Here is a 10,117-nt window from a genome sequence, read left to right on the forward strand (position 1 = left end):
AGCTCACCTCTGTCCCAGGATACTGACGGACTTTTACTGCTGTACCATTGAGAGCATACTCACCAACTGCGTCTCAGTGTGGTGTGGCAATTGTCCCATATCAGACTGCAAAGCACTCCAGTGTGTGGTGAAAACTGCCCAGCGGATTATTGGCACCCAATTGCCCACCATTATCTACCATAAACACTGCCTGGGCAGGGCGAAAAGCATTATCAAGGATGCATCTCACCCTAACTATTGACTTTTCACTCTCCTCCCATCCGGTAGGTGCTACAGGAGCCTCCGCTCCCGCACCAGCAGGCACAGGAAGATCTTCTTCCCTGAGGCTGTGACCCTGCTGAACCTCACATCTCAGCGCTAAGCAGTATTACACCCATATTGTACTGTCTCAGTACTAAGGGGCAGAAGACGCTGGTGGGAGTTGTGTACAGGCCACCTAACAGTAGTATTGAGGTCGGAGATGGTATTAAACAGGAAATTAGAAATGTGTGCAATAAAGGAACAGCAGTTATAATGGGTGACTTCAATCTACATGTAGATTGGGTGAACCAAATTGGTAAAGGTGCTGAGGAAAAGGATTTCTTGGAATGTATGCGGGATGGTTTTTTGAACCAACATGTCGAGGAACCAACTAGAGAGCAGGCTATTCTGGACTGGGTTTTGAGCAATGAGGAAGGGTTAATTAGCAATCTTGTCGTGAGAGGCCCCTTGGGTAAGAGTGACCATAATATGCTGGAATTCTTCATTAAGATGGAGAGTGACATAGTTAATTCAGAAACAAAGGTTCTGAACTTAAAGATGGGTAACTTTGAAGGTATGAGACGTGAATTAGCTAAGATAGACTGGCAAATGACACTTAAAGGATTGACGGTGGATATGCAATGGCAAGCATTTAAAGGTTGCATGGATGAACTACAACAATTGTTCATCCCAGTTTGGCAAAAGAATAAATCAAAAGAATAAATCAGTACACTCGTGGCTGACAAGAGAAATTAGGGATAGTATCAATTCCAAAGAAGTAGCATACAAATTAGCCAGAGAAAGTGGCTCACCTGAGGACTGGGAGAAATTCAGAGTTCAGCAGAGGAGGACAAAGGGCTTAATTAGGAAGGGGAGAAAAGATTATGAGAGAAAACTGGCAGGGAACATAAAAACTGACTGTAAAAGCTTTTATAGATATGTAAAAAGGAAAAGACTGGTAAAGGCAAATGTAGGTCCCCTACAGACAGAAACAGGTGAATTGATTATGGGGAGCAAGGACATGGCAGACCAATTGAATAATTACTTTGGTTCTGTCTTCACTAAGGAGGACATAAATAATCTTCCAGAAATAATAGGGGACAGAGGGTCCAGTGAGATGGAGGAACTGAGCGAAATGCTTGTTAGTAGGGAAGTGGTGTTAGGTAAATTGAAGGGATTGAAGGCAGATAAATCCCTAGGGCCAGATGGTCTGCATCCTAGAGTGCTTAAGGAAGTAGCCCAAGAAATAATGGATGCATTAGTGATAATTTTTCAAAACTCATTAGATTCTAGACTAGTTCCTGAGGATTGGAGGATGGCTAATGTAACCCCACTTTTTAAAAAAGGAGGGAGAGAGTAACCGGGGAATTATAGACCGGTTAGCCTAACGTCGGTGGTGGGGAAAGTGCTGGAGTCAGTTATCAAAGATGTGATAACAGCACATTTGGAAAGCGGTGAAATCATCGGACAAAGTCAGCATGGATTTGTGAAAGGAAAATCATGTCTGACGAATCTCATAGAATTTTTTGAGGATGTAACTAGTAGAGTGGATAGGGGAGAACCAGTGGATGTGGTATATTTGGATTTTCAAAAGGCTTTTGACAAGGTCCCACACAGGAGATTAGTGTGCAAACTTAAAGCACACGATATTGGGGGTAAAGTATTGATGTGGGTGGAGAATTGGTTAGCAGACAGGAAACAAAAAGTGGGAATAAACGGGACCTTTTCAGAATGGCAGGTGGTGACTAGTGGGGTACCGCAAGGCTCAGTGCTGGGACCCCAGTTGTTTACAATATATATTAATGACTTGGATGAGGGAATTAAATGCAGCATCTCCAAGTTTGCGGATGACACGAAGCTGGGTGGCAGTGTTAGCTGTGAGGAGGATGCTAAGAGGATGCAGGGTGACTTGGATAGGTTGGGTGAGTGGGCAAATTCATGGCAGATGCAATTTAATGTGGATAAATGTGAAGTTATCCACTTTTGTGGCAAAAATAGGAAAACAGATTATTATCTGAATGGTGGCCGATTAGGAAAAGGGGAGGTGCAACGAGACCTGGGTGTCATTATACACCAGTCATTGAAAGTGGGCATGCAGGTACAGCAGGCGATGAAAAAGGCGAATGGTATGCTGGTATTTATAGCGAGAGGATTCGAGTACAGGAGCAGGGAGGTACTACTGCAGTTGTACAAGGCCTTGGTGAGACCACACCTGGAGTATTGTGTGCAGTTTTGGTCCCCTAATCTGAGGAAAGACATCCTTGCCACAGAGGGAGTACAGAGAAGGTTCACCAGATTGATTCTTGGGATGGCAGGACTTTCATATGAAGAAAGATTGGATGAACTGGGCTTGTACTCGTTGGAATTTAGAAGATTGAGGGGGGATCTGATTGAAACGTGTAAAATCCTAAAGGGATTGGACAGGCTAGATGCAGGAAGATTGTTCCCGATGTTGGGGAAGTCCAGAACAAGGGGTCACAGTTTGAGGATAAAGGGGAAGCCTTTTAGGACCGAGATTAAGAAAAACTTCTTCACACAGAGAGTGGTGAATCTGTGGAATTCTCTGCCACAGGAAACAGTTGAGGCCAGTTCATTGGCTATATTTAAGAGGGAGTTAGGTATGGCCCTTGTGGCTACGGGGATCAGGGGGTATGGAGGGAAGGCTGGGGCAGGGTTCTGAGTTGGATGATCAGCCATGATCATAATAAATGGCGATGCAGGCTCAAAGGGCTGAATGGCCTACTCCTGCACCTATTTTCTATGTTTCTATGTCCTCTGGTACTTCTATGTTTCTATGTCCTCTGGTACTTCTCCGGTTGCTAAGGATGATTTAAATATCTCTGCTAGGGCCCCAGCAATTTCTGCATTTGCCTCACATAGGGTCTGAGGGAACAGCTTGTCAGACCCTGGGGATTTATCCACCCTGATTTGCCTCAGGACAGCAAACACCCCACCCTCTGTAATCTACATCGGGTCCATGTAGTTGATGCCACTTTGCCTCTACAGACTCGGTGTTGTCTCCTGAGTAAATATGGATGCAACTAATTTATTTAAGATCTCCCCCATCTGTTTTGCCTCCACACATGGATTACTGTTCAGATCTTACAGAGGACCAATTTTGTCCCTTACAATCCTTTTACTTTTAACATATCTGGAGAATCCCTTAGAACTCTGCTTCACCTTGTCTGCCAGGGCAATTTCATGCCGTCTTTTAGTCCTCCTGATTTATTTTTTAAGTGTTCTCTTGCATTTCTTATACTCCATAAGCACCTCACTTGTTCCTATCTGCCTACACCTGCTTAGCACCGCCATTTTTTCTGTTAACCAGGGCCTCAATATCTTTTGAAAACGAAGGTTCCCAACACATGATCTTTATCTTTCATTTTTATAATTGCAGACAAGCTTTGTACTCTCAAAATTTCACGTTTGAAGGCCTCCCACTTACCAAGTACATATTTGCCAGAAATCAGCCCGTCCCAATCCACACTTGCCAAATCATTTCTGACACTCTCAAAATTGGCCTTTCTTTGATTTATAATCTCAACCTGTGGACCAGACCCATCTCTTTGGATACTTACTTTGAAACTAATGGCATTGTGTTTACTAGATGTAAAGTGTTCCCTATACAAACTTCTGTCACCTGCTCTGTCTCATTCCCTAACAGCAGATCAAGTATCTCTCACTGGGACTTCAACGTACCAATTAATGAAACATTCCTGGACTCATTTGACAAACTTGATCCCATCTAGTGCTTTTACAGTATGGGAAAAAGCCAGGAGGGGCATGAGAAGGCCTTGGCAAGTAGGATTAAAGAGAATCCAAAGGCATTTTATACACACATCAAAAGCACAAGGATAACTGGGGAGAGGGTAGGATCATTCAAGAATAAATGCTTAGATGTGGAGGATGTGGGTGAGGTCATTAATGAGTACTTTATATCAATATTTACCAAGGAGAAGGACGTGGAGGATGGGGTGCTCAATGCTGAGTGTATTGATATGTGAGGGCACTTTGACCTAAAGGAAGAGGTAGTGCTAGGGCTCTTAAAGAGTATTAAGGTGGATAGGTCCTCAGGACCTGATGGGATGTACCTCAGGTTATTGAGAAAGGCAAGTGAAGAGATTACTGGGGCTTGACCAATATCTTCATTTCCTCTCTCGCCTGAGGCAAAGGTCACGGAAGGCTGGCAAGTAGTTATTATTGTTCCATTTTTCAAGAAGCAATCCAGGGATGATCCTGGAAACTGTAACAAGTGAGTCTCACATCAGTGGTAGGGAAGTTATGAGAGAGAATTATTAGGGATAGAATTTATGAGCATTTGGAGAACCATGGCCCAATGAGGGAGAGCCAGCAAGGCTTTATGTAGGAAAGATGTGTCTTCCTAACTTGATTGAGTTCTTTGACACGGGTGATTGATGAAGGTAGAGCTGTGGATGTCTATATGGATTTTAGTAAGGCATTTAATAAAGCTATTCATGGGAGGCTCAGATTAAGATGCATGGGATCCATGGTGAATTTGCCATTTGGACTTGGAATTTGTTTACCCAAAGAAGACAGAGGGTAGTGGTTGAAGGAACCTATTCTAGCTGGAGGACTGTGAAACTGGCTGATTAGTGATAGCCAGCATGGTTTCATTTATGGGAGATCATGTCTCAAAAATTTAATATTTCTTGAGGAGATATGATGAGAACAGGGCAGTGAATATAGGACTTCAGTAAGGCTTTAGACAGGGTCGTGCTTGGTAGGCTGATCCATATGCGATTTGGGGTGAGGTAGAAAATTGGAAACAATTAGCTTTAGTTGACTAAAGTCTGTAACAGATTGTAAACTGCAGGGATTGGTGGTGGGTCTCCTGTTGTTCACCATGAGGTGGAAGAGAATGAAGGCAGCACGATGAGTTAGTTTGCAGGTGATACCAAGACTGGTGATGTAGTGAACGGCGAAGGAGGCAGTCAGAGTTTGTAGTAGGATTTACATTGACTGGGAAGGTGAACAAGGAAATGAATTTCAGACTTTATCTCAAGCAGGATGCATTTTGGATGGATGAATCACCCCAGGTTACTAGGGAGCAGCAAGGCTCTGGGGAGAGTTAATGAATAACGAAACTATAAAGTACAAAGTCTACATCACGGGTTCCAATCACACGCAGCTTCGTAGCAGAATCATATTTGAAAGAAGAAGTAAAGAAGTAGAGTTGTGAACAGTCTGAAGGACATCGTCTTTGATCGCGTTGGTTGCTGACGCCATCTTCTTCTCTAGATTAATGTGACAGAGCAAGTAATACCATGATGGAACCAGGACCAGTAGGATGAGCTGGGATTACCAAGCCACCTTAGTTAGCTCCATCGCTGATTTAGTTATCACTCCCAAAATAATGGATCATTTTAATGAAACAGTTTGAGAAGTGTTTGATACAACATTCAGCGTGACTGCATGGAGATTTGTGAAACACTTCACCGTGCAACTTTTTTCTTTGCTCTTCACAGTGACTGTATGATCATTTATTTGAGTAGAGGAGCATCTAAAACCCTCAAAATGAGTTATATATGAGAGTATGGCCCCTGAGAGCTGTGAAACCAAAGTACCTGGCCAAGAAAATTTGGATGAAGGGAGTTGCCAGTGTTCCTGAAATTGACCTTTCAATGGCCCACCCCCAAGAGTTAGGAGACCACGTCCCTTCCTGTGATGAATATTTTTGTGTTGAGAATGGAAGCTGTAATAGGCTCCTGACTGCGGTGTGTGAATGAGACCCAAAATGTCTGCCCAGTAGGGATCAGCATGGTTGCATTGTGGTTAGTACAACACTTTGCAGTACAGGTGTCACAGGTTCAATTCCTGCCACTGACTGTAAGGAGTTTGTACGTTCTCCCTGTGGCCGTGTGGGTTTCCTCAGGGTGCTCTGGTTTCATCCCACAGTCCAAAGACATACCAGTTGGTAGGTTAATTGGTCATTTGGGCTAATATTTGTATTCAGCCCTGTCCTCTCTAATCCCACCACCAGAATACCACTTTATATTCAGTCCCGTTCTCTCTAATCCCTCCACTGAAATACCACATTGTATTCAGCCCCATTGTCTCTAATCCCACCACCGGAATTCCACTTTATATTCAGTCCAGTCCTCTCTATTCCCAACACTGAAATACCACATTGTATTCAGCCCCATTGTCTCTAATCCCACCACCGGAATTCCACTTTATATTCAGTCCAGTCCTCTCTATTCCCAACACTGGAATACCACTTTGTATTCTGCATGGTCGTCTCTAGTCGCTCCACTGGAATACCATGTTGTATTCAGTCCCATCCTCTCTAATCCCACCACCGGAATTCCACTTCACATTCAGCCCCGTCCTCTCTATTTTCACCACCGGAATACCACTTTCTATGGTTGTATCTATTTAAAGCATTTCTACTTCTGCTTAACAGTTTTAGTAGACGGAGTTAGTTGGGTGACTTCCAATGTTATCATGGAAACCATTGCTTTTTCCATATCTACACAAAATAAAAACAAAGTAATTCCCAGTGGAAAGCCTATTTTTGTCCTGTCTGTAATGATGAGAATAGGTGGGAAGGATGGAGCACGTGGAAGTGGCAGACCTTTGATCTATTTGTTCATGAGTTGTGAACATCTCTGGCAGTACTGGCATCTAATGTCCTGAAAGGGTAAATTGAATTCAAATAGCTGCCAAGTTTTTGACTAAACTTTTAATTTCTAAAGAGGACAGATGACTATTTCCCGTATGACGAAGCAACTGATGTGATAGATAAAGTGGAGCTGGAGCTTCTGATGTGATAGATAAAGTGGGGCTGGAGCTTCTGATGTGATAGATAAAGTGGAGCTGGAGCTTCTGATGTGATAGATAAAGTGGGGCTGGAGCTTCTGATGTGATAGATAAAGTGGGGCTGGAGCTTCTGATGTGATAGATAAAGTGGAGCTGGAGCTTCTGATGTGATAGATAAAGTGGAGCTGGAGCTTCTGATGTGATAGATAAAGTGGGGCTGGAGCTTCTGATGTGATGGATAAAGTGGGGCTGGAACTTCTGATGTGATAGATAAACTGGGGCTGGAACTTCCGGTGGTAACAAGAGCAGCACCGAGATGATTCAGGTTCACGTTCACGTTCACATTTATTTATCACACGCACATGGAAACGTACAGCAAAATCTGTCACTTACGTTAACAATCAATGCACCCAAGGGTGTGCAGGGGTGTTGCCACACATTCTAGCACCAACATAGGACGCCCAGCCTGCTCGGCAGAGTAACAAAGAACCTACCAATCCAAAAAGCAACCAGAGCAAAACAAGGCCCATTCCTCCCTCCCAATGCACCTCCTCAGTGGGCATATGTGTGTGAACAGAGTCCCAGAAAAAGAAGCTCGAATCTATTTTCTGATGCAAATATCTCAGTTCATTCCTGCTTAATACAAGAATACTGGCTTGTCCCATTAAGCAAGGACTTGTGGCACCAAGTTTTCATTTTCTGTTGTTGTTTGTCATCTGCTGTCTACCAGCCAGTCTGGATGGTAATGTGGTAAACTGGATGAGCACATTAACAAATGACACTACGTTTGGGGGCATAGTGGACAGCGAGGAAGGCTAGCAAAGCTTGCAGTGGGATGTGGAGCAGCTGTAAAAATGGTGGGTGGAATTGAATGCAGACAAGCGTGCGGTGTAACAACTTTGGGAGGAAGGACAAACCTAGGTAGGACTTGCACGGTGAGTGGCAGGACACCCTTTACCAGCTTGAAAGGTTGCAGTGGCATCTCTGGGTCCAAAAAATGGTGCGTATGTTTGTCTTAAATGTTTTTCTTGTTGGACATTAGTAATACAAAGTACTGCAAGTCCGGTTCATTAGTTCATTTGCAACAGATGGTGGGGTAGCTGCCTGGCCTCGGTTGTTATGTAGACCAGGCCCTGATGCCGCGGAGTTGCCTGTTACAGTCACCCAGGGGAGGAAACACCAGTTATATGGGTTATCATATGAGGAGCAGCTGATGGCTCTGGCCCGTACCCACTGGAATTCAGAGGAATGGTGGGGAATCTCATTGGAACCCATTGAATGTTGAAAGGCCTAGACAGAGGGGATGTGAATGTTTCCTATGGCAGGGAGCCTTGGACCAGAGAGCACTGCCTCAGAGTAGACGGATATCGCTCTAGAACAGAGATGAAGAGGAATTTCTTTAGCCAGAGGGCGGTGAATCTGTGGAATTCATTGCCACAGCCGGCTGAGGAGGCCAGGTCATTGGGTGTATTTAAGGCACAGATTGATAGGATTTTGATTAGACAGGGCATGAAATGTGTCGGGGGGAAGGTGGGAGAATGTGGTTGAGAAGGAAACTGGATCAGATGTGATAAATAGCGGAATCAGAAACGAGAGAATCTGCAGATGCTGGAAATCCGAGCAACCCGCAGAAAATGCTGAAGGAACTCAGCAGGCCAGATAGCATCAATGGAAAAGAGTACGGCCGACGTTTCGGGCCGAGACCCTTTTCCATCGATGCTCCATGGCCTGCTGCGTTCCTCCAGCATTCAGTGTGCGTCGCATGAAATAGCAGAACAGACCTGATGGGCCGAATCTGCTCCTTCTCTTATGATCTTAAGAGATAAATGATAATTCGGCAGGGTCTAGATGGGCCAAAAGGCCTATTTCTGTGTTGTAATGGTCTATAACTTTGTAACAATTTGAATTTTGATATCAGCCTTAATTTTGTAATTTCTTCCTTTTAATGGCATCTGTGGTCCTTCTGCCCAGTTGTAATCCTGACCCCACCGAGAGGAGTCAGAATGCTCTGGTTCTAATAGTTAGAAACAGTGACAGCACCGGCTCCCAGAGAGTTTGCACTGTGGAGCAGCTTGTCCAAGGCATCAGGAACATGCTTTTCCTCCCACTGGTGCATCTTCCGTCAGTGCAAGGAGGCAGAATGCTCTTCACTAAGGAGAGGTGGAGTACTGAGTATGAATCACATGACATATGCATGGTGATAGTCAGAGGATTTTTCTTTGTTAATGTTATGTTTCTGCTTTGCCAAGACATCATTTTGATGTGAGAATAACTAGTCCAACCTTTTCAGTACTTGGCCATGAAGTCAGAGTTGATGCCAACTACGAAATGAAGGCTATCTTTTCTCTTTGCATGATTTCTATTTTAAACAACTTCGAGGCAGTGTCACAATTCAGCTTGAAGACAGTTATGAGGCCTGGTTGAGTCATGTATACTTTCTAAAAAAAGAATCTCAGATTGCTGCAAGCAAGTTGGAAGCTATTTGCCCGGCCCTGGAGTGCTACTATTGAATAAAAAATAAAGCCATTTAAATGGGATTAGGATGTTTCCATTTGTAGGAGAGCAGGAGATCTTATAACTACCTAGAGTCATGACACATAAAAAGGTCATTTGACTCAAATGGTCAGAGCCGGGATCAGAGGGCACAGCCGCAGAATAAAGGAGCCTAAATGAGGAGGGATTTCCTCAGCCCGGAGGATAGTGAGTCAATGGAACTCTTTTCCATGGATGGCAGTGGAGTGTCATTGATGGCGATTGATAGGTTCTTGATTGGTAAGGGGGTTACGTGTTAGAGAGTGAAGGCAGGAGAATGGAGTTGAGAAAATAAACAAACCGTGAGTGAATGATGGAGTAGGCTCGATGGGCTGAATGGCCTAATTTGCTCCTATACCTTGTGGTCTTACGATCACAGTGTTACTACAGGTCATTCAGCCCGACTGATCTAAAGCAGAGTGTGGGCTCCCTACGGATCTCCCACGCTCCAAAAGCGTGCCGTTAGGATTAGTGATTAGTGAGTTGTGAGCTTGCTATGTTGTTGCTGTAAGCACTGTAGCCCTTGTGGGCTGCCTGTAGTACAATGCTTACTGATTTGATTTGA

Source organism: Mobula birostris, chromosome 31 (genome assembly GCF_030028105.1).
Source record: "Mobula birostris isolate sMobBir1 chromosome 31, sMobBir1.hap1, whole genome shotgun sequence".
Classification (NCBI taxonomy): domain Eukaryota; kingdom Metazoa; phylum Chordata; class Chondrichthyes; order Myliobatiformes; family Myliobatidae; genus Mobula; species Mobula birostris.